Genomic DNA, 23,255 nt, shown 5'->3' on the forward strand with positions numbered 1-23,255 from the left:
CAGTGGGGGCAGCAGAGAGAATGGGGAATTTGGAAAAAAATTAATATCTCTGTCATTTGTAATCGACGGGAAAAATCCTCGGCACACATGTGGCGGAGGGGGACTGAGCAAGGTGGCCAAAAATGATGGCCGTAGGTGGCGCCGTTCTCTCGGAAATCGCAGCACAGATGGCCAAAACCGGTCAAGAACAGACTTTTAATAATATAGATAGATATATAGCTTCATCAAGCCCATTGTCGCCACATGGTCGCGGGGTGATGCCTGTATGGTTGCGAGTATATATATATATATATAGTCGAGATCAGTTTTAGTGGGTGATAGCCACCGTTCTCATCTCAATCAGCCGTGCTAATCCCCCAATAACTGTCCCTTTCCCTTATTTTCATTTTAAGTAAATGCCCGAAGACCAAGGATCTTGGCAGATTTAAACGATTAAGTTCTGAGCCGGATCGCGTGTGGGAAATGTTCGATGTGAAACGTGCTTGTGGGAGAAGTTGAAATGGAAGTGAGCCAGTATGACAGTCTCAGCATCCAGAACAATTTGTGCAGACAGCAGGGCTCTGGCTATGTATAACACGGATAGACACCGTCACTGCTGTTCAATATATAAACTTGTGGGGACTGCTTTCGCTGGACACCTGTGCTTTAAAAAAAAAATCTGCTTCAAATAAATATCCAAAGACAGGAACCTCTCTTGAGTCTTAATTTTCCTGCCACTGGACACTGCGGATACTGCAGGTTAGCTGTATTAAATGCATTTTCAACTTATGATATTTTCGATTGAAAAAGGTTTATCGGATTGTAACCCCATCGTAAGTTGAGGAACACCTGTAATTGCCATTTTATTTCCCCGAAACCCTTAAGATAGATGCCCCTTCACTAACTCAAATTTCTTGTCATTTTTAATCTCGCTGTAGACTTGTGGCTCTCTATTCGGTAATCTAGGCCACAAAATCTCCAAGATTGGTACATTGCCCCAACACTGGTCTATTTTTCTTCTCCCACTTTATTTGCCCCACCATTGGTGGTTATGCCTTCAGACCTCCAGCGACTGAACTCCTGAGTTCTCTTTCCTAATTTCATTTGTTGTCTGATTGTAGTCTTGTGAATCAGTTTATCAGGTTAAACACACAATTATAGTGTTCTTAAAAGGTTTCTATGAAAATTAAAGTTGAACAATCTAAACTACAACCGTCCAAGTTCAACCTAGAAAAACAAATGTCAGCAATAACTGAACAATTGAAAGCAAAAATTATTTGTATTCCGTACAATATGAACGTTCATTTAAATGTACTGTGAAAACCAGAACAAGGGGTTGCTACACAATTCTTTTTTTACAATATTTGTAACAGAAACCTTGTCGATTGCCTTTCTGTTCTACTTTAATGGGTAAACTAAAGTCAGTTTGAGGCTAACCCTTCTTCATTCTAGACTTTCTATTGCAGCACTCAAGCATTGAATGTTGTGAAGTATAACTGAAATAGTATGAAGGACTAATGTCAATTAGTGCCTTGACCACTTACTGCAACACATTCAATATTTCAACCTGGCTACAAATGAATACACTACAAAATGAACAACCAAGGATGAATAATTTGTTGTCCACTTTAAATTAGGTGAGGAAAACCATTGTTTGAAGTTCAATGAAAAAACATTTGAAAACATGTAAAAGTTGAAAACATTTAGTTGTTTTCCAGCCAACAGCTGCATTGCATTCAAATGATCTCTGCAAATGGTAAAAAAAACCTCATATCTTTCGATAAGACCTAATAAACTAATATCAAGCATGCCTGAACAACGCAACATTAAGACAAGAAACAAAATATTTGTGAAACACAAAATGCTGGAGCAACTCAGCGGGACAAGCAGCATCTCTGGAGAGAAAGAATGGGTGACATTTCGGGGGGAGACCCTTCTTCAGACTGATGTCAGGGGAGTGGGCGGGACAGAGATAGAATGTAGTCAGAGACAGTAAGACTGGTGGGAGAACTGGGAAGGGGGAGGGGATGGAGAGAGAGGGAAAGCAAGTGCTATTTGAAGTTAGAGAAGTAAATGTTCATACTGCTGGGGTGTAAGCTACCCAAGTGAAATATGAAGTGCTGTTCCTCCAATTTGCACTGTGCCTCACTGTGACAATGGACAGGACAGAAAGGTCAGATGAGAATGGGAGGGGGAGTTAAATTGCTGAGTAACTGGGAGATCAGGTAGGTTAAGGCGGACTGAGCGGACTTATCTCTGTCCTGCCCATTCCCCTGACATCAGTCTGAAGAAGGGTCTCGATCCAAAACGTCGCCCATTCCTTCTCTCCAGAGATGCTGCCTGTCCTGCTGAGTTACTCCAGCATTTTGTTTCTACCTTCGATTTAAACCAACATCTGCAGTTCTTTCCTACACAAAATATTTGTAAAGACAGCCGGTAGAAAAGTATTATTATGAGAGATCAGATTCAATTACAATGGAATAAAATATCTTGATCAGGTAGTTACAGATAGAGAAAGGGGTTCGTACCACACTAAATGCTGTATAACTATCCTTACTATGCTGCTCCATACCTGGCTGCCACATTGCAAATGAGAACAAAAATAAATCGATCTTTTTTATGCTGTGAGGATTTAATCAGTGGAATACCGCAGGGAATGGTCCTTGGTCTTCAGTTCATCAATAACCTGGAGAAGGGAATGGAATGCAAAGTTTCCAAGTTTGCAAAAATGCGTGGAAGCGCATGTTGTGATGTGGACATTGTGAATGTGCAATGGGAATGAGAAAGATTGAGTGTTGTGCCAAAATGGAGCTCAATGTGGAGAAGTGAAAGGTCAAACCCTTCAATAAGAGGAATCAAAAGGCAACTTATTAGGTCGGCAGGTTGCCAATGAGCGAGTCTCATGCATGAATCAAAACAGACTAGCAGACAGGTCCAACAGACAGTGAAGGGCAGCACAGTGATGCAGCGTAGAGTTGCTGCTTTACAGCGCCAGAGACCCGGGTTCGAGCCTGCCTATGGGTGCTGTTTGTGTGGAGTTTGTTTGTTCTTCCTGGGTCCACATAGGTTTTCTCTGACTGCACCGGTTTCCCCCCATACTCCAAAGACGTACAGGTTTGTAGGTTAATTGGCTTTTGTAAAATTGTAAATTGTCCCTAGTGTGTAGGGTTGCACAGGTGTACGGTGTGATCGCTGGTCGGCGTGGACTCGGTGGGCCGAAGGACCTTTTTCCGTGCTGTATCTCTAAAGTCTGAAGCCTAAGAAGGTAAAGGGCATTTTGTCCTGATTGCAAAACGGTTGGAATTTAAAAAATGGAAACATCTTATTACAATTGTGCTGGGTTTGGTGGAGCTACAACTTTAAAACTGTGCACAGTTTTGACCTTTACCTAAAAAGGGATATATTAAATTAGAGGGACCAAAGGTGATTCACCAGGATAATTCTTGGGATCAAAGGGTTAATCTATCCTTGATGTTTAGAAGAATGAAGGTGACTTTACTCAAACATAGAAGATCTATGGGGGAGGGGTGACAGAATAGATGTTGAGATGTTTTCACCAATGGGACAAAAAAGGAGACATGGGTACAAGGTCAGAGATTGGTCATTTAAAAATTAGATGCTAGAAATTTATTTTTGCAACGAGTTGTGGATCCCTGGAATTCTCTGGCCACAAGAGTGATGGAGGCTCGATCAATGGAAATATTTAACGAAAAGATAAATAAATATTTGAAAGATCGAGGAATGGAGAGCTTGGTGGAACTAACACAGAAGAGAAGTTGAAGTTAGCACAGATTAGCCAAGATCATATTGAAAGGCAGGGCAGGTGTGAGGGGCCTGGTGGTCTCCTCCTGCTCCTATTTTCTTGTGTACCCATGGCCAAGATCAGAGCATTGAATACAATCAAAAGAGATGAGCCTGGTATGTGTAATTCCCATGCCCATGGGGATATATGTTTGGTCTATCTTCCCCACAAGTTTTATTTTCCTCCCTCTCCCTCTCCCTCTCCCACTCTCTCCCTCTCATGTCTCCTGCTGCACAGAAGACAGTAAGACGCAGAAACATGGGGAATTTCCATATTGCAGTCAAGCATCCATTATCACAAGAATTGAAGCTATAAACCACCTCAGTGTTTACCATGAATGGGTACTTTTCTCCTCCAACATGGAGGTGGTGAGTAGAGCAGTGGTTGTTTATTTTAATTTTTAAGCAACTTCTCAACAAATTAATAGGCATGATGAATATATTAAAACAGTGTATATTAATTTTGCATAATTTTAATTACAGATAGATTGACATCTCTAACATGAATAACTCAAAACATTATCATTCTTTCTAGACTGAGCTTTTGTTGTTAAGGATTAAATGCCTCTCAAAGGTATTGCAGAAGTGCTTAAATGATTCAAACAATTGCCATTTTAAGAAATGATGAACAGGCAGAAACAAATTCCCGAAGGCTCTGTAGGCCCGAGAAGTAAAATTTGAACTATACATCCATGTCATGTAGGACAAAGAAAGGCAAGTAAAGATGCCTGCAAAACACAGCAGCAATTAAAATAGCTGCAGGTGATTGCCCCTCTAAATACCATCATAATTGGCCATTTCCTGCCTTTTGCACCCACCAGCATTTTAGGAGGTGGTAATGCCTATGGAATTACTTGAGGGAATGCTGATTTACAACAAAATGATTTCCACTTTTGAATCAGCTCAAAAGATCATTAGTTCAAATATTTATTGAGCTCCTGTCTTGAGCAGAATTGCCACCTAAATTGAAGCCTTAACAATCACAACAGCAGAATTTCAACGATTTTTGTTCCTTTGTGATTTTGCACTGATTGAATGATTACTGATGATAATTTACAGTTTGAAATAGTTTGTGAAAACTGGTGCTCAGTTGTATTAATCTACTATATTCTAAACTTTATATTTCAACTATTGCTGTCTCTGCCTAACGCCCTCATTATTTACCACTTATCCATTACTTGTGCCTTCTTTAGTTGTACAATTTCCTGTCGGAAATACAAGTTAGCTTCAATCAGAAATTGTTTGTTAATCAATCTTGGTCAAGAGTATTTTATTGTCATATGTCCCAAAACAGAACAATGAATTCTTACTTAGAAACATAGAAACATAGAAAATAGGTGCAGGAGTAGGCCATTCGGCCCTTCGAGCCTGCACCGCCCTTCAATATGATCATGGCTGATCATCCAACTCAGTATCCCGTACCTGCCTTCTCTCCATACCCCCTGATCCCTTTAGCCACAAGGGCCACATCTAACTCCCTCTTAAAAATAGCCAATGAACTGGCCTCAACTACCTTCTGTGGCAGAGAATTCCAGAGATTCACCACTCTCTGTGTGAAAAATGTTTTTCTCATCTCAGTCCTAAAAGATTTCCCCCTTATCCTTAAACTGTAACCCCTTGATCTGGACTTCCCCAACATCGCGAACGATCTTCCTGCATCTAGCCTGTCCAACCCCTTAAGAATTTTGTAAGCTTCTATAAGATCCCCCCTCAATCTTCTAAATTCTAGCGAGTACAAGCTGAGTCTATCCAGTCTTTCTTCATATGAAAGTCCTTACACTACTTGCAGTAGCACAGCAGACATGTAAACATCATGCTCTGTAAAACCCTTAATAAACAACAATAACACTCAGTGTGTGTGTATATATCACGCACTGAACTTTTTTGTTGTTTGTTAAGGGTTTATAAACATTTTTTAAAGTGCAAATTCACAAATAATGGCCTCAAGTCTATATAGTTCAGAGGCTATTTGGAGGTTGCAGTGTTTAATAACCTGATAGTTGTAGGGAAGAAGCTGCTCATGGACCTGGATGTTACAATTTCTATACACAGTACTCAATAGAAATATATATATATATTTTTTAAATTATTTTTATTAAAAGTACGGTAAATTACAATAATACACAACACATATATCTTAATACATTTTTTGTACCGCTTCATTTTTTTGAGCTTTAAGAAAAAGATAGAAGTAAGGAAATTAAAGAAAGTGCGCAAGAGTCGTGAAGTGCAAGAGAGTGTTGGGAAAAGAAAGCCCCTTAGAAAAGAAGTTAGAGAAGGAAGTAAAGTAAGAAAGTAGACCCTAGAAAAGAAAGAAAAAGAAAGTAGGAACAATCGCTCTATTATAACATTAAACTCCGCAGAAAGGGGACTACCAACCAAGTCTGTTTTTGTTGTTTTACCTCCCATTGCCAGGTCCTGATACAATTTATGTATTTATTTATTTATTAAATTACTATTGCACTTCATGCTTGTAATAGGTCCATAAACGTAGACCACGTCTTTTGGAATTGGTCTGCTTTACCTGCTAAGAGGAATCTCATCTCTTCCAGATGTAATGTTTCAAACATATTTGATGTCCACATTTTTATTGTTGGTGTGGGCGCATTTTTCCAGAATTTAAGTATGAGCTTTTTTCCCATTATTAGCCCGTAATTGAATAAATTCTTCTGATACACGTTTAATTCAGGGATACCTTCCGATATTCCAAAAATGATCCATTCTGGTTTTGGTACCAGTTTTATTTTAATTAATTTTGAAAAAATATCAAATATTCCATACCAGAATTTTTGGATTTTTGTACAAAAAACAAAAGAATGCACTATGGTAGCTTCTTGACACAGACATTTATCACAGATTGGCGAAACATTAGGAAAGATTTTATTTAATTTATTTTTTGAATAATATAGTCTATGTAATGTTTTGAATTGGATGTCGTACGTTGATCGAACATTTATGCACCTGTAGTAAATGATTATCCCAGCTCACTTTTGAAATTTTTATAGCTAATTCTTGTTCCCAGTCTCTTCTAATTCCATCTGTTGTGGGTATTTCTATATTTAAAATGATCAATAGAAATATATTAAAGACAAAAATGTTCAATAGATAAAAGAGAACAATATAGTGCAAATATCGAGCTAATAGGACATATAACCATATAACCATACAATAATTACAGCACGGAAACAGGCCATCTCGGCCCTACAAGTCCGTGCCGAACACTTATTTTCCCCTAGTCCCATCTACCTGCACTCAGACCACAACCCTCCATTCCTTTCCCATCCATATACCTATCCAATTTATTTTTAAATGATAAAATCGAACCTGCCTCCACCACTTCCACTGGAAGCTAATTCCACACAGCTACCACTCTCTGAGTAAAGAAGTTCCCCCTCATGTTCCCCCTAAACTTCGGTCCCTTAATTCTGAAGTCATGTCCCCTTGTTTAAATCTTCCCAACTCAATGGGAAAAGCTTATCCACGTCAACTCTGTCTATCCCTCTCATCATTTTAAACACCTCTATCGTCCCCTCTTAACCTTCTGCGCTCCAAAGAATAAAGACCTAACTTATTCAACCTTTCTCTGTAACTTAGTTGCTGAAACCCAGGCAACATTCTAGTAAATCTCCTTTGAACTCGCTCTATTTTGTTTACATCCTTCCTATAATTGGGCGACCAAAATTGTACACCATACTCCAGAATTGGTCTCACCAATGTCTTGTACAATTTTAACATTACATCCCAACTACTCAATGCTCTGATTTATAAAGGCTAGCACACCAAAAGCTTTCTTTACCACCCTATCTACATCAGATTCCACTTGATGTTTGAATTCCTGTACTAAATTGGCACTCTTGATATTGGCAGTGGGATTGGACGGTGAAAGGTTGAGTAGGTACGTACCAAGGTCAGTTGGGCACCCTCCTTCTTTGATGTTTCATTGGTAAGCTCACAATGTCTCCAGAGGGCTCAACGGTGATACCTGGCGTCCCAGGTACACCCCCCCCTCAATTCCATACCCTCCTATCTTCATCTTGCAGCCCAATTGTTATCTTTCCATTTAATCCAAAGCCAATTGCTGCTTTTTTTATGTTGAATTTGATAATTACTTGATTGCTTGTTGGAGGGAGCGACCCCTTGCCCCCATTTTCTTCAATAGACTGGTCTTAGATGCAACGAATCCTCTGCATCCCACTTCTACAGGGAAAATCTTGGTCTTCCAGCCATTCTGGGCAGCTTCAGTTGCCAGTTCAGAGTACTTGTTTTTTTTCCCTCTCATATGCTTCTTCAACACCATCTTTCCATGGTACTGTCAATTCCACAACGTATGCCAACGTGGCTGTTGTGTACCACAGGACCATGTCTGGCCGGAGTGTTGTAGCCACAATATCTGGGGGAAACACAAGCTTTTTTCCCCAAGTCCACGTCCATTTTCCAACCCCATGCAGGCTGCAAAATGCTTGCATCCTTTGATGTTATCTGCCTGATGGTACAAATATTGTGGTGGACATTTCCTGTTGATGTTTGTGGGGAAGCATTTGTGGTCGTTCGCCTCTGTTCCAGGATTGATGCCAGCTGTCTAAGAACTTGGTTATGCTGCCAAGTGTAATGCCCTTGGGCGAGGTACGTAGTGCATCCTGTTAAAATGTGCCTTAGTGATGCAGGTGCTTGGCAAAGAGAGCAAGCGGGGTCTTCTCCGAACCACTGCGTCAGGTTCTGGGGTGATGGTAGAACATCATAAGTGGCTCTGATGACAAAACTTAGCCGACATCCCTCCATTTGCCAGATGTTGCGAGAGAAAATTGCAGATCCTGAAAGTAGTTTTTTACCAAATTTGTTATTGTTCCAGGCACTTGAAAGCATTCAAAAGCAGTCCACAGTAGCGAATGAGGAACTGATCCATAGGCGTTGGCCAGGTCAAGAAACAAGATATGCACATTCTTTTGTTCTTTCTTAGCAGTCTGGATTTGATGGCATATGACACTGTTATGTTCAAGACAACCCGAAAAGCCTGCTATGCCAGCCTTTTGGATTGACGTATCAATGAAATGGTTTTGTTTCAGATACTTTGTAAAGTGCTCGCTTAATGCACGCCATGCACGCGTTACACGTACGTCGTGCGTCGTGACATGTAAATTATGTCGCGTAAATGATGCGCAAATAACGCCCAAGTGGGACAGGCCCTTAAGTCTTTTCGCCAACACAGTGAAAAAGATCTTGGCTTCTATATTAAGAAGCTTTATTTGCCAAAACTGTTCGCGGTGGACATTTTTTTTTACCTTTTGGGATCAGCACTCCCCCCACTCTTCGCCAGGCTTTGGGGATAACTTGCTTTTCCCACGCATCCTTCATGTTCCTCAAGAGGAATTTCAGAACATCCGGGGCATTTTTGTAGACCCAATACAGAACACCATCAGGGTCTGGTGCAGAGGCCGTTCTTGCTTTCTTCACTGCCTTTTTCACCTCACTGAGCTTGGGAGAGCTGATGCCAAATTAATCTTGTGGGGGTGAGATTGGTGGGATATCAACGGGCACGTATCGGTTCATCTTTTAGCTCATCAGTGTAGATGGCTCTGATGTGTCCTTCAGCCTCCTTTTTTGATCCTTTCAGCGATCTGCTTTTCTCTTTTGTGAAAATGCCTCACACAAAATTAAAGGGATCTTGTAGAAGTCTGTTCTTGCTTTTTCCTACTGTTTGCATCGTTTCCTTAAATTCTCCGCTCTTCGCAGCTTCGGGAGCCTCTGTTTTAGGTCCTCTTGAAGGAGGTTGATGCCCTCCCTTTCTTATGCTGTTGCATTTTTTCCATCCCTGATGAAGTTTAAGACCATGAGTTGATGTTACTTCAGTCACATCTACAGGTCTGAAGAACATGTTCAGCTGCTCGTTTTTCATGAGTCTTGCCAATTACTTGATTTAATGTCATGTCCGTTCCAATGTTCGTTACCGGGTGGTCAATCGATGAGTCATCTTGCGCCCCCGCTCTCGCAGACTCTGGGGGTATTCTCTTTGAACTTTTTGTAGCCAAGTGTGTAGGCTTTTGTGCCCTAACAAGATGACGGAGCCTGCTGTAGCTAACCCATAACAGCCCCGTTGGGGTCTATTTCTTCCTGTCAGCTGTCTCTCCAAGCTGTCACACAGTCTTTCATCTTGTCATCAGCTGCACTTTCAGTTTTTTTCTTCCAGAAGATCAGTAGAGCTAATAGGACTTGATGTTTCAATCCCTGTAGTAATTCAGTACTCTTGATATTGGCAGTGGAATTGGAGTGTGATAGGTAGGGTAGGTACGTCATCAGGGTCTTTACACTCCTTCTTTCACGTTTCATTGATAAGCCCACAACGTCTCCAGAGAACTCAATTGTCATACTTGGCATCCCAGTAACACCGCTCTCAGTTCCCTTCCCTCCTGTCTTCATCTTGCAGCAAATTATTATCTTTCCTTTTAATCTAAAGCCAATTGCTGCTTTTTTCTGCTGTATTTGACAATGACTTGATTGCTTGTTGGAAGAAAGTTTGTCTCTTTCTGACTTCCTATTAATTTATATGGTAGATTGTAATAAAGCTTATAGACTGAAGGGTTTCCCCAGCACCTAAGAGTGCCACATATAGTTAATGGATTCATCCAGGTAAGTCTATAGACCACAACCCCCCCCTCTCCCATATCAACTCCTGTTTGTCAGCTATAAAAACCTGGATGCAACATAATTTCCTCAAACTCAACAGCGATAAGACAGAATTCCTCCTCATAGGCTCCAAAGCCACACTCAGCAAAATCAATAACCCCACTCTCACCATCGACGGCACCACTGTCTCCCCATCTCCCCAGGCCCGCAACCTTGGCGTGATCTTTGATTCCACCCTCTCCCTTGAGCCTCACATCCGCCATGTCATTAAAACCTCCTTCTTTCATCTCCGCAACATCGCCAAACTCAGACCCTCTCTCACTCCGCCTGCTGCTGAAAGACTCATCCATGCCTTCATCTCCTCCCGACTGGACTATTGCAACTCACTTCTCCTTGGCATCAGCTCCACCTACATCAACCGACTCCAACTGGTCCAGAACGCAGCCGCCCGACTCATCACCCACACCAAATCCTGGCATCACATCACTCCAGTCCTCAAAAAACTTCACTGGCTTCCCATCTCCCACCGGATCACCTACAAAATCCTGGTCCTCACCTACAAAGCCCTCCACCATCTGGCCCCCACATATCTCATTGACCTCCTCTCCCCCTACCAACCCTCACGGTCCCTCAGATCCACATCAGCCGGTCTCCTCTCCATCCACAAGTCCAACCTCCGCAGTTTTGGGGACAGAGCCTTCTCCAGGGCAGCTCCCAGGCTCTGGAACTCCCTCCCCCAACTGATCCGCAATTCCGTGTCCCTCCCCATTTTCCAGTCCCGCCTCAAGACCCATCTCTTCACCTCTGCCTATCCTTAGCCCCACGTCCCCGTCCCTTTTCATCTGTGCATTAATTGCCTCATGCTGTGTTTTGTATTGAATTCTGTCTTTACTTTGTGTACTAGTCATGTCTCTACTATTTATTTCATTCCCCTTACATGTTTTTCCTATACATGCTCAATTTTTGTAAGGTGTCCTTGAGACTCTTGAAAGGCGCCCATAAATAAAATGTATTATTATTATTATTATTCATCAAAGCTACAGGGGATCAGGGCAATCTGCACAGAGCTGTAGTTATAGTGGGCAGCATGGTGGCGCATCAGTAGAGCTGCTGCCTTACAGCGCCAGAGATCTTAGTTCGATCCTGACTACCAGTGCTGTCTCTATGATGTTTGTACCTTCTTCCCATGACCTGCGTGGGTTTTCTCCAGGTGGTCCGGTTTCCTCCCACACTCCAAAAATGTACAGGTTTGTAGGCTAATTGGCTTGGTAAAATTGGAAATTGTCCCAAGTGTATGCAGGATAATGTTAGTGTACGGGGATCGCTGATCGGCATGTACTCAGCGGGCCGCCGGACCTCTTTCTCAAAAGTACAAAAAATTAAACCAAACTATAGTTTGCCCAGGTGAAACCTGGAATTTAGCGTGAGGAGTATCAAGAAGGAAGCTATATTAAACTTACCAGCCAATACATTAACAGTCAGTGCATGCAGGCTTTTTCCTCCTGTATATATTGATTTCATTACTATCACCAGCTACACAGAAACAGCAGTCGTATTTGCAAAACTCCGTCATAGGTGTTTCGACATCTTGTTCCTGTTTCCTTGAATTTTAGCAGAAAACCTTTGTCAGCGGGGACAAATATCGGTTCATCTTGTAGCTCATCAGTGTGGATGGTTCTGATGTGTCCTTCAACCTCCTTTTTTGACACTTTCAGAGATCCTCTTTTTTATTTTGTGAAAATGCCTTTCACAAACTTAAAGGGATCTTGTAGAAGTCTGTTCTTGCTTTTTTCTACTGTTTGTGTCGTTTCCTTCAATTCTCCGCTCTGCGCAGCTTCGGGAGCCTCTGTTTTAGGTCCTCTTGAAGGAGGTTGATGCCCTCCCTTTCTTATGCTGTTGTTTTTTTTCCACAACTTCCTCAGGCCTTTCTTTAACAAGTTGTTAGATTTCCTGGAGACGACGGGACTTGGGGGGTGGAGGCCTATCTGTCCTGCTGAGTTGTTCCTTCCCTCCAAATTTCTCCTTTCCATATTTTCCATTTAAGATTAGGCTCACATCTGCATTGATTGTTTCCCACTCCTTGCTGTTAGACTTTGGCCATTTCACCTACGGCTTATGTCCTTGCATGTTCTCCACTTTACGATGTGCCTGGTTGTATCTTGGACTGTTGCCTGAAACTTCTGCCACATCCTGTAGGGTGCTGATATTCTGCGGACTGTGCTGCCACTGAGTTTTATCCAACTGATTTGGTCTTCTGCCTGACAGAATCTGATCAACGGTTGGAGAAATTCAAGCATTTTTTTCATCCCTGATGAAGCATAAGACCAAGTTCAAGTTCAAGTGAGTTTATTGTCAAGTATCCCTGATAGGACAATGAAATTCTTGCTTTGCTTCAGCACACAGAACATAGTAGGCATTTACTACAAAACAGATCAATGTGTCCATATACTATAATATTTATTTATTTAATTGTTTATTTTATTATTTATTTCGAATATATATATATATATACACATGAATAAATAAAATGATCAAGTGCAAATAACAGATAATTGGTTATTAATAATCAAAGTTTCGTCCGAGCCAGGTTTAATAGCCTGATGGCTGTGGGGAAGTAGCTATTCCTGAACCTGGTTATTGCAGTCTTCAGGCTCTTGTACCTTCCACCTGAAGGTAGCAGGGAGATGAGTGTGTGGCCAGGATGGTGTGGGTCTTTGATGATACTGCCAGCCTTTTTGAGGCACGACTGCGATAAATCCCCTCGATGGTAGGAACGTTAGAGCCGATGATGGACTGGGCAGTGTTTACTACTTTTTTTCTTTTGCTCTCCAGGGTGCTCAAGTTGCCGTACCAAGCCACGATGCAACTGGTCATCATGCTCTCTACTGTGCACCTGTAGAAGTTAGAGAGAGTCTTCCTTGACAAACCGACTCTCCGTAATCTTCTCAGGAAGTAGAGGCGCTGATGAGCTTTCTTGATGATTGCATTAGTGTTCTCAGACCAGGAAAGATCTTCAGAGATGTGCACGCCCAGGAATGTGAAGCTCTTGACACTTTCAACCATCAACCCGTTGATATAAACAGGGCTGTGGGTCCCCATCCTACTCCTTCCAAAGTCCACAATCAGTTCCTTGGTGTTGAGGGCCAGGTTATTGCGCTGGCACCATATGGACAGTTGCTCGATCTCTCTTCTATATCCTGACTCATCCCCATCAGTGATACGTCCCACAACAGTGGTGTCGTCAGCGAACTTGATGATGGAGTTCGCACTATGACCGGCTACGCAGTCATGAGTATAGAGGGAGTACAGCAGGGGGCTGAGCACGCAGCCTTGAGATGCTCCCGTGCTGATTGTTATCGAGGCTGACACATTTCCACCAATACGAACAGACTGTGGTCTGTGAATGAGGAAGTCGAGGATCCAATTGCAGAGGGATGCGCAGAAACCCAGTTCTGCGAGTTTGGTAACCAGCTTGGAGGGGATGATTGTGTTAAATGCCGAGCTGTAATCGATGAATAACAGCCTGACATATGAGTTTTTGTTGTCCAAGTGGTCCAGAGCGGAGTGGAAGACCAGCGAGATCGCATCCACCGTTGATCTGTTGTGGCGGTAAGCGAACTGCAGTGGGTCCAGGTTTTTGTCGAGGTAGGAGTTGACTTGCTCCATGATCAACCTCTCAAAGCACTTCATCACCACCGGCGTTAGTGCCACTGGTCGATAGTCATTGAGGCACGTCACCTTACTCTTCTTGGGCCCTGGTATAATTGATGCCCTTTGAAAGTATGTGGGGACCTCAGACCTCAGAACTGAGAGGTTGAAAATGTCCGTAAAAACTCCAGCCAGTTGGTCTGCACAGGTTTTTTAGAACACAACCGGCTATACCATCAGGTCCGTGCGCTTTTCGAGGGTTCACCCCTCTGAAGGATTTCCTGACGTCGGCCTCTGTGACTAAGACTGAAATACCATCACAGCGAATGGGGGCTCGGGAAGGCACATCAGTGTTCTCCCTATCAAAGCGTGCGTAAAACGCATTGAGCTCGTCAGGGAGTGATGTTTCGCTGACATTCGAGCTGCCTCCTGGTTTCGCCTTATAGGAGGTGATTGCATTCAGGCCCCGCCACAGCTGCCGAACATATGTCTCATCCTCCAGTTTGGAGCAGAAGTCCCTTTTGGCCTTTTTGATGGCCTTACCAAGGTCGTATCAGGACTTCTTGTAGGCCACTGTATCATCGGACGTGAATGCCCAGTGTCTGGACTTCAGAAGAGTGCGCTCTCAAAGTTCATCCAAGGTTTCTGATTGGGAAACACTCGGAATGTTTTTGTGGGGATGCAGTCCTCTACACATTTCTTTAAGAAGTCTGTAACGACTGTGGCATATTCGTTCAAGTCCGCTGCCAAGTCCTTGAACATAGCCCAGTCGACAGACTCCAAACAGTCCTGGAGTTGTTCCTCTGCCACGAGTTGATGTTACTTTAGTTCAGTCACATCTACAGGTCTGAAGAACATGTCCAGCTTCTCATTTTTCATGATTCTTGCCACTTACTGATTTAATGTCGTGTCCGTTCCAATGTTCATTATCAGGTGGTCAATCGATGAGTCATCTTGCGCCCACGCTCTCGCAGACTCTGGGGGTATTCTTCTCTTTGAACTTTTTGTAGCCAAGTGAGGGTGGCTCTTGTGCCCTAACAAGGTGATGGAGCCTGCTGTTATGGTTTGCTAGCCCATAACAGCCCCGTTGGGGTCTATTCCCTCCTGTCAGCTGTCTCTCCAAGCTTTCACACAACCTTTCTCTTGTCATCAGCTGCACTTTCAGTTTTTTCTTCCAGAAGATCAGTAGAGCTAATAGGACTTGATGTTTCAATCCCTGTAGTAATTTGGCACTCTTGATATTGGCAGTGGGATGGGAGTGGTGAAAGGTTGGGTAGGTACATCATCAGGATCTTTACCCTCCTTCTTTCATGTTTCATTGATAAGCTCACAATGTCTCCAGAGGGCTCAATGGTGATACCTGACTACACCGCTCTTAGTTCCATACCCTCCTGTCTTTATCTTGCAGCCCAATTGTTATCTTTCCTTTTAATCCAAAGCCAGTTGCTGCTTTTTTCTGTTGTATTTGACAATGACTTGTTTGCTTGTTGGAAGAAAGTTTGTTTCCTATTGATTTATATGGTAGATTGTAATAAAGCATATAAAATGAAGGGTTTACCCAGCAATTAATAGTGCCACATATAGTTCAAGGATTGCTCCAGGTAAGTCTTTTGACATTCAACAAAGCTACATGGGATCAGGGCAATCTGCACAGAGCTGTAGTTATAGTGGGCAGCACGGTGGCGCATCGGTAGAGTTGCTGCCTTACAGTGCCAGAGATCTTAGTTCGATCCTGACTACCAGTGCTGTCTCTATGATGTTTGTACCTTCTTCCGATGACCTGCGTGGGTTTTCTCCAGGTGGTCCGGCTTCCTCCCACACTCCAAAGATGTACAGGTTTGTAAGCTAATTGGCTTGGTAAAATTGTAAATTGTCCCAAGTGTATGCAGGATAATGTTAGTGTACTGGGATTGCTGGTCGGCATGTACTCAGTGGGCCACCGGACCTTTTTCTCAAAAGTACAAAAATTAAACCAAACTATAGTTTGCCCAGGTGAAACCTGGAATTTAGTGTGAGGAGTATCAAGAAGGAAGCTATATTAAACTAACCTGCCAATACATTAACAGTAAGTGCATGCAGGCTCTTTCCTCATGTATATATTGATTGCATCACCATCACCAGCTACACAGAAACAGCTGACATATTTGCAAAACTCCTTCATAGGTGTTGCAACATCTTGTTCCTGTTTCCTTGAATTCTAGCAGAAAACGTTTGTTCTTTTCATGTTCTCTTGCATTTAGTGCCATTTCAAGCAAAACTTCTTAGATCCAAGGTAAAGCTTGCAGCAACTCCCTTGGGAGGCTTGTCAGTCAACGGGACCTCGTCCAACGGCTCGTTTGTCAATGGGACCCCCCCTGAGGGCTTGTCAGGGCCCACCCAAAAGCTCGCCGGTCAATGTGACCTGTACTCGCTGGAGCTTAGAAGGATGAGGGGACACCTTATTGAAGCAACCAAAAGGATGAGGGGGCACCTTATTGAAACAACGGAATAGTGAAAGGCCTGGATAGAGAGATTGTGCAGAGGATGTTTCCACAAGTCTAGGACCAGAGGCCATAACCTCAGAATAAAAGGATGTACCTTTAGAAAGGAGATTAGTAGGAATTTCTTTATAATTTCCATAGATGGCTGTGGAGGCCAAGTCAATGTATATTTCTAAGGCAGAGATTGACAAATTATTGATTAGTAATGGCGTCAGGGTTTATGGTGAGAAGGCAACAGAATGCGGTTGAGAAGGAAAGATGAATCAGCCACAATTGAATGGCGGAGTTGACTTAATAGGCCACGTTTTGCTCCTAAAACATTTGCTCCTAGAACTTATGAAATGTGGTGGGAATGAGGATGTTAATGTTGGTGAGTGGGTATGGAATGGGGAAAACACTAATCAGACCTTGTTAATGGGACACTATAATCCATCTTTTGCATGATCATGGACTTGTTATTTTCCTTGTTGTAATGTGCACTGATGCCTTGTCTTTATGTACAGTCTTCTTTGTTTTAGAAACAGTATGTGGTTTGTATGCATAATTTGTTATAATGTGTGTCTGGATCTGTGCTGCTGTAAGCATTACATTTTATTGTACATGTATGTGACCTACTTATGCATATGACAACAAACGCAACTTGACTTGACTTCGGTATTGTGTCTACACAAATGAAACCACAAGAGTGACTGCTCTCAAAAGTAGTTACCTGTTAAAATGTATTCTGGAACTTCAAAAACTTGAGACTTTTTCATCTATCTTCCTTTATGTTGTGTTTTCAGAAGGTTACAAAGCAATTAGGTGTGAAAATGCTCAGTATGAACAGAGCGACCAAATATGTTATGAGGATATCTGAATTTTACTGTTGCATGCATTAACTACTTCTACAGTTTGACCCACCAAGGCTGCGGCGATCATCAATCACTTATTCCCACTAATTCATTTTCTTATTCCCCCCCCCCACATTCTCATCAGCAGATTCGACCATTCATTTACATTTTAAGGGTAACTTACAGTGATTAATTAACTGACCAGTTTACTAATCTTTGGGATATGGGAGGAAATTGGAAAACCCAGAGGAAGCCCGTGGGATGACAAAGAGAACATGCACATTCTAAACAGACATCATCTGATATTGAAGCCAGTTCTGGCACTGTAAACCAGTAGTTCTACGTTTGTCCTGCAAACAAGGCAGATGAAGAATACCAAGCAAGAGAGAGAACAAAAATGGAATAATAAGAAATGGAAACAAATACAGAAAGAAGAAAATATTGGATTAAGAGAAAGACAAAAAAAAAGAATAATAATCAGTCAAATTCTAAATCTCAATGACCATTTACTACCTGAAGGAATGAGTCCTGATGTTTTTAAATTCTTGGTTTTCTATGAAAAATTGATTGTTAGCCAAATGTAACAAGGATAAAAAATATTTTTTTGGTAACAATCTTCCAACAATAATTTGCAGATTTGATTTTCTGCAATAATTTCAATTGGAATACAGGAAAGTGAATAGCGAAGATCTTGGGCACAAAGTAGGGGATAGAGTCTTTGCAGGAAGCAGGGTGGGAAGGTATGTAGTCGAGATAGTTGTTGGAGTCAGTAGGTATGTAATAGACGCTAGTCGATAGTCTATCACCTGTGATGGAGATTGTGAGATTGTGAGGGGGGGGAGGTGTCAAAGATGGTCCAAGCGAATTTGAGTACAGGATGGAAATTGGTAGTGAAGTTAATGAAGTGAGTGCAGGATGAAAATTGGTGGTGAAGTTAATGAAGTTTCCTTTTCCCGTGACTTTCAGTCTGAAGAAGGGTCTTGACCCAAAACACCACCCATTCCCTCTCCAGAAATGCTGCCTGTCCTGCTGAGTTACTCCAGCTTTTTGTGTCTATCTTCAGTTTAAACCAGCATCTGCAGTTCCTTCCTACACATTATGTACTTGGGACTCTATTTCTTGGAGTGTAGGAGGGTGAGTAGTGATCTTATTGGAGTGTATAAGATCATAAGAGGAATAGATAGAGAAGATGCACAGTCTTTTACCCAGAGTAGGGGATCTAAGAACCAGAGGACGTAGGTTTAAGGTGAGAGGGGAAAGATTCAATAGGAATCTGAGACAACTTTTTACACAGAGGGTGGTGTGTATATGGAATGAGCTGCCAGAAGAGGTAGTTGAGGCAGAAACTATAACAACATTTAAAAGTTATTTGGACAGTTAGATTCGGAGGGGGCGCTGCTCTGGCAGCAGCCATGTCATGCAGCTCGTCAGTTTTTCAACTTTTTTTTATTTTTTTTGTATGTTTTAAAGTCTGTATTTAATGTTTTTTTGTGTGTTTTGTGTGGGGGGTGGTGTGGGGGGGTAAGGGGGGACCGCTTCGGTCGCCTCCTCCATGGAGAGGCGAGTTGTTCCAGGTCGCCTCCCCCGTGGCCTAACATCAAGGATCGACGCGGCCTTTCCCGGAGACGCGCCCGGGGCTTCAGCGGCGGGCGCAGCGTGGACTCTCGGCGTGGAGCGGGTATGCCCTCGCTGGGGCTCGCTGGAGGGGAGCGCTCCGTTTCGCTGGCCCGGGGCAGCCGGCAGCCTGAAGTCGCAGCCTGAAGTCGCGGTCTGCAGAGCTCCAGCTGGTGCGGCGTCTACAGCACGGGATCTCACGTTGGGGACCCGGGGGAAGAAGAAGCCATCACTGCCGGTCCGCGGCCGACTTCTACCGCGGGTCCGGCATGGACTTACCATCACCCCTGGAGGGGAGCTTCGACCGCCGGCCCTGCAGTCTACGGTGCTTCTGGCTGCGGCGGGGACTTAAATCTTGACCGCCGGTCTGCGGCCTACAACAATTTAAAGCCGCGGTCTCTGGTGAGGAAGAGCCGATCCTGGACTGACTGGACTCTGGTCCTGACCACGGGGGGGAAATGGAGGAGGACTGGCCAAATTTTGTGCCTTCCACCACAGTGATGAATGCTGTGGTGGATGTTTGTGTTACAGTTTTATTGTGGTTGTGTGCTCTTTATTATTGTATCGCTGCAGACAACCCAAATTTCCACCAGCCTGGCTGTGTGGCAATAAATTATATCTAATCTAATCTAATCTAGATGGTAGGAAACGTTTAGAGGGATATGGGCCAAAAGCAGGCAGGTGGGACGAGTGTAGATGGGGTAGATGTAAATAGTGTAGATTAAAACCTAATTTGATCATCCTTATCTGACCTCTCGCTCTCATTGAACCATGCCCACTGAGCAGCCAGGACAATGTAACTTCTCCATAGGGTTGGTGTGCCAGATCATACGGGTGTTGATGGGGGCTTTGTCTGTGGTCACTCGTCAACTATTTTTCACAAGCTAAACTTTTCCCTGCCCCCTCCACACTGCATTCTGTCCCATCTACAAATGAAAACCCACCATTTGGTCTAATCAATCCCTTGATCTGACACCTGATGCCCTGTGAACTGTGTGACCCTGTCTTCCAATCCTTCACCGTTAGACCGCTCGTTTAATTTGTTCCTTGCTGTACCACATAATTTGTATTCCATGCAAACTGAAATTCTGTTATCTGATGTCTCTAATCTAACTGCAATCCCAGCTCACCGTGACCCCACCTCAGTGATGTGACCTTCAGTGGCACCTCTTCAGGGGACAAATCATCCTCCACAATAATCCTCAACACTGGTGCTCTGCAAGGAATCTTTCTCAGCCCCCTTCTTTACTCCTTGTACACCCATGACTACGCAGCCATGTACAAATCTAATTCAATTTACAAATTCACAGACGACACCACCATTGAGGGTCGGATATCAAATAATGACGAGATGGAGTACAGGAAGGAGATTGAGAACCTCGGGTCTTGGTGTCGAGACAACAAACATTCGCTCAACATCAGCAAGACAAGGAGATAGTGATCGACTTCAGGAAGCAAAGCGGTAAACATACCCCAGTTTGCATTGACGTTGCCAAAGTAGAGATGGTCGAAAACTTCAAATTCCTTGGAGTTAATATCGGCAACAACTTTTCTTGGAACGCCGACTTTGAAGTAATGACCAAGAAGGCATACCAACACCTCTACTTCCTGAGAAGGCTTTGGAAGTTTGACATGTTCCCTACAACTCTCACCAACATCTACAGATGCACCATATTTGTATTTTTTACCCGGAGCTGGGGCGGCTGCCCGGAGCTGATGCTGTGGCGGGCCGTCTCGGAGCGGAGACGGCGTTCCGGCTTTCGGCGGCGGCGACATCACCACGGAGGTCCGCTGGACTGGAGGGCGGCATCTCCGGCCTGGATCGATCGCCTCAGCGCAGAGGGAGAACAAGGAGGGAAGAGACGGAGATTAAGACTTTGCCTCCATCACAGTGAGGATGTGCTTGGTGAACTCACTGTGGTGGATGTTTAATTTGTGTTTATTGTATTTTTTGTTTTTATTGGTTCTGTGTATGACTGCAGGCAACATAATTTCGTTCAGACCGAAAGGTCTAAATGACAATAAAGGAATCTAATCTAATTTCTAATAGAAAGCATTTTATGAGGATGCATCACAGCTTGGTTTGCGAACAGCTCCTTCCAGGACTGCAAGAAATTGCAGCAAATTGTGGTAATCACACAAACCAACCTCCTTCCATGGACACTATTTATACCTCATGCTGCCTCAGCAAGGTCAGCAGCATAATCAAGGATGAGTTGCTCTCTGGCTACTCCCACTGCTCCCCTCTCCAATCAGGCAATAGGTATAAAATAATGAAAATGCACACCATGAGATTCAGGGACAATTTCTTCTGAGCTGTTATCAGGCAAATGAATCTTCCTACCACAACCAGAGAGCAGTGCTGATCTACCTCTGATGTTCCTTGGTCTATCCTTGATTGGACTTTGCTGGCTTTGCCCTGCAATAAATGTTATTTCCTTATCATGTATCACTTTTTGGATTAATGGATTAATTGTAATCATATATTGTCTTTCTGCTGACTGATTAGCACACAACAAAAAGCTTTTCACTGTACCTCGGTAAACATGACAATAAACAACTGAAACTGAAATCTAAAAAAGTATTCCACGGCTATGATCCAGTCCTATGCAGGAGACAAATTTCCTCTGATGTGACTTTGAATGAGCCACACGGAGACCACATCTTTATTCAGCGCAAAAAGCGGGAATTCTGGAATAACTCAATGTACATCGAGTTTTTACCCTTTTAGTTTAGCACAGAGACACAGCAAGGAAATAGGCCCTTTGGCCCATCGAGTCCGCACTGACCCATAATCCCTGAACATTAGCACTATCCTACAGGGCAATTTACAATTTTTAATTAAAACTAAATAACCTACAAACCTGTACGTCTTTGGAGTGTGGGATGAAATTGAAGCACCCGTGGAAAACCCATGTGGTCATGGGGAGAAGATAAAAAAACTCCATATAGAGAGTACCCGTAGTCAGAATTGAACCTGTGTCTCTGGCGCTGAGAGGCAGCAACTGTACTGCTGCGCCACCATACTGCCGTTCTTCAAGAACAAAAACAAAACAGCAGGCGGATACAATACCAATGGTTACAATCACACAGTTTACTTCAATTTCTTGTGTGCGGATAAATGTTTCCAACAAATGACACATTTACAATGGAAGCATATCAGGATATGACTTGATAATCAAACACATTTTCGGGGACAAAGTAATTCACATGGATGGTCTAAAAGCTTCAGAGGACAGAAAACCCAGACACATGGCACTCTAGCTACTCAAATACCAGTTATTGATTGCTGAGCTGGTTTGTTGCAGTCTGTTTAACATAGCATAATTCTCTGCAGCTTTGTGTAATACATATCTGAATGCCTTGTGGCCATGCGAGTTTACAAACTATATGTTTTTGTGATCTCCTGCGGTAAACCAGTAGCCTGCACTTTGCAAACAATGCTGTTCCTTTACAGAATATTGTTCTTTTAATTAAAAAAAGATGAATAATTATAGTTTACATTTTGAAATAGTTCATGAAGACGGTTCCTCATTCATATTGATGACTGCTGTATTTAAAACTTTATATTTTGACAAAGGTTGTTTCTCTACCACTTATCTAATGCCAGTATTTTGTTTGTGGCCTGCAGTTTAGTTTAGTTTAGAAATGCAATGGGGATACAGGCCATTCTGCCCACTGAGTCCTTGCCAACCAGTGATTCCCATATACTAATTCTATCATACAGACTAGGGACAATTTACATAAACTAAATAACGTACACGTATTTGTAATGTGGGAGGAAACCGGAGCAGCCGGAGAAAACCCATGCAGTCACAGGGAGAACATACAAACTCTGTACAGCATCTGTAGTCAGAATCAAACCCAGTTTTCTGGCATTATGAGGCAGCAATTCTACCATTGCACCACTGTGCCACCCCGTGCATAGTTAACAGTCGAAAAGACATGTTGGTTTCAATCAATCAGAATTTAAAAAAAAAAATGTAATCAGTCTTTCTTTTACATACCACATTTCTGGGGAATTCTTGATTGTAAATTTACTAGGCAGGAAATTTAAAATTGCCCAACTGCTTTCCCCCATCTCCAGCATCTTCCCGATAACCTGATATTATCATATCCAATATTCTCATCAATAGTGCTTCATCTGAATTGATTCAAAGATTATTATCCAGAATAGTTAAATACACAGATGTGACAATCTGCAATGTTACCAGGATTTTCTATTATTATTTCATATTTATGGAAATCATAACTTTAGTTAATGAGAAATCTTTCAATGTTA

The 23,255-nt window shown here is 42.7% G+C and overlaps 1 long non-coding RNA gene across 1 annotated transcript in view; it reads left to right on the plus strand.

Moving 5' to 3' along the window:
* The first annotated feature begins 302 nt into the window (after window positions 1-302).
* The window catches only part of LOC116973056, a 32,622-nt gene continuing 9,669 nt past the window's right edge, over window positions 303-23,255 (plus strand). Inside the window, exons 1-2 of the long non-coding RNA XR_004411988.1 lie at window positions 303-1,616; window positions 4,019-4,149. This is a non-coding gene — a long non-coding RNA (uncharacterized LOC116973056). The remainder of the gene's footprint in view (window positions 1,617-4,018; window positions 4,150-23,255) is intronic.

Source organism: Amblyraja radiata, chromosome 1 (genome assembly GCF_010909765.2).
Source record: "Amblyraja radiata isolate CabotCenter1 chromosome 1, sAmbRad1.1.pri, whole genome shotgun sequence".
NCBI classification, from domain to species: Eukaryota; Metazoa; Chordata; class Chondrichthyes; order Rajiformes; family Rajidae; genus Amblyraja; species Amblyraja radiata.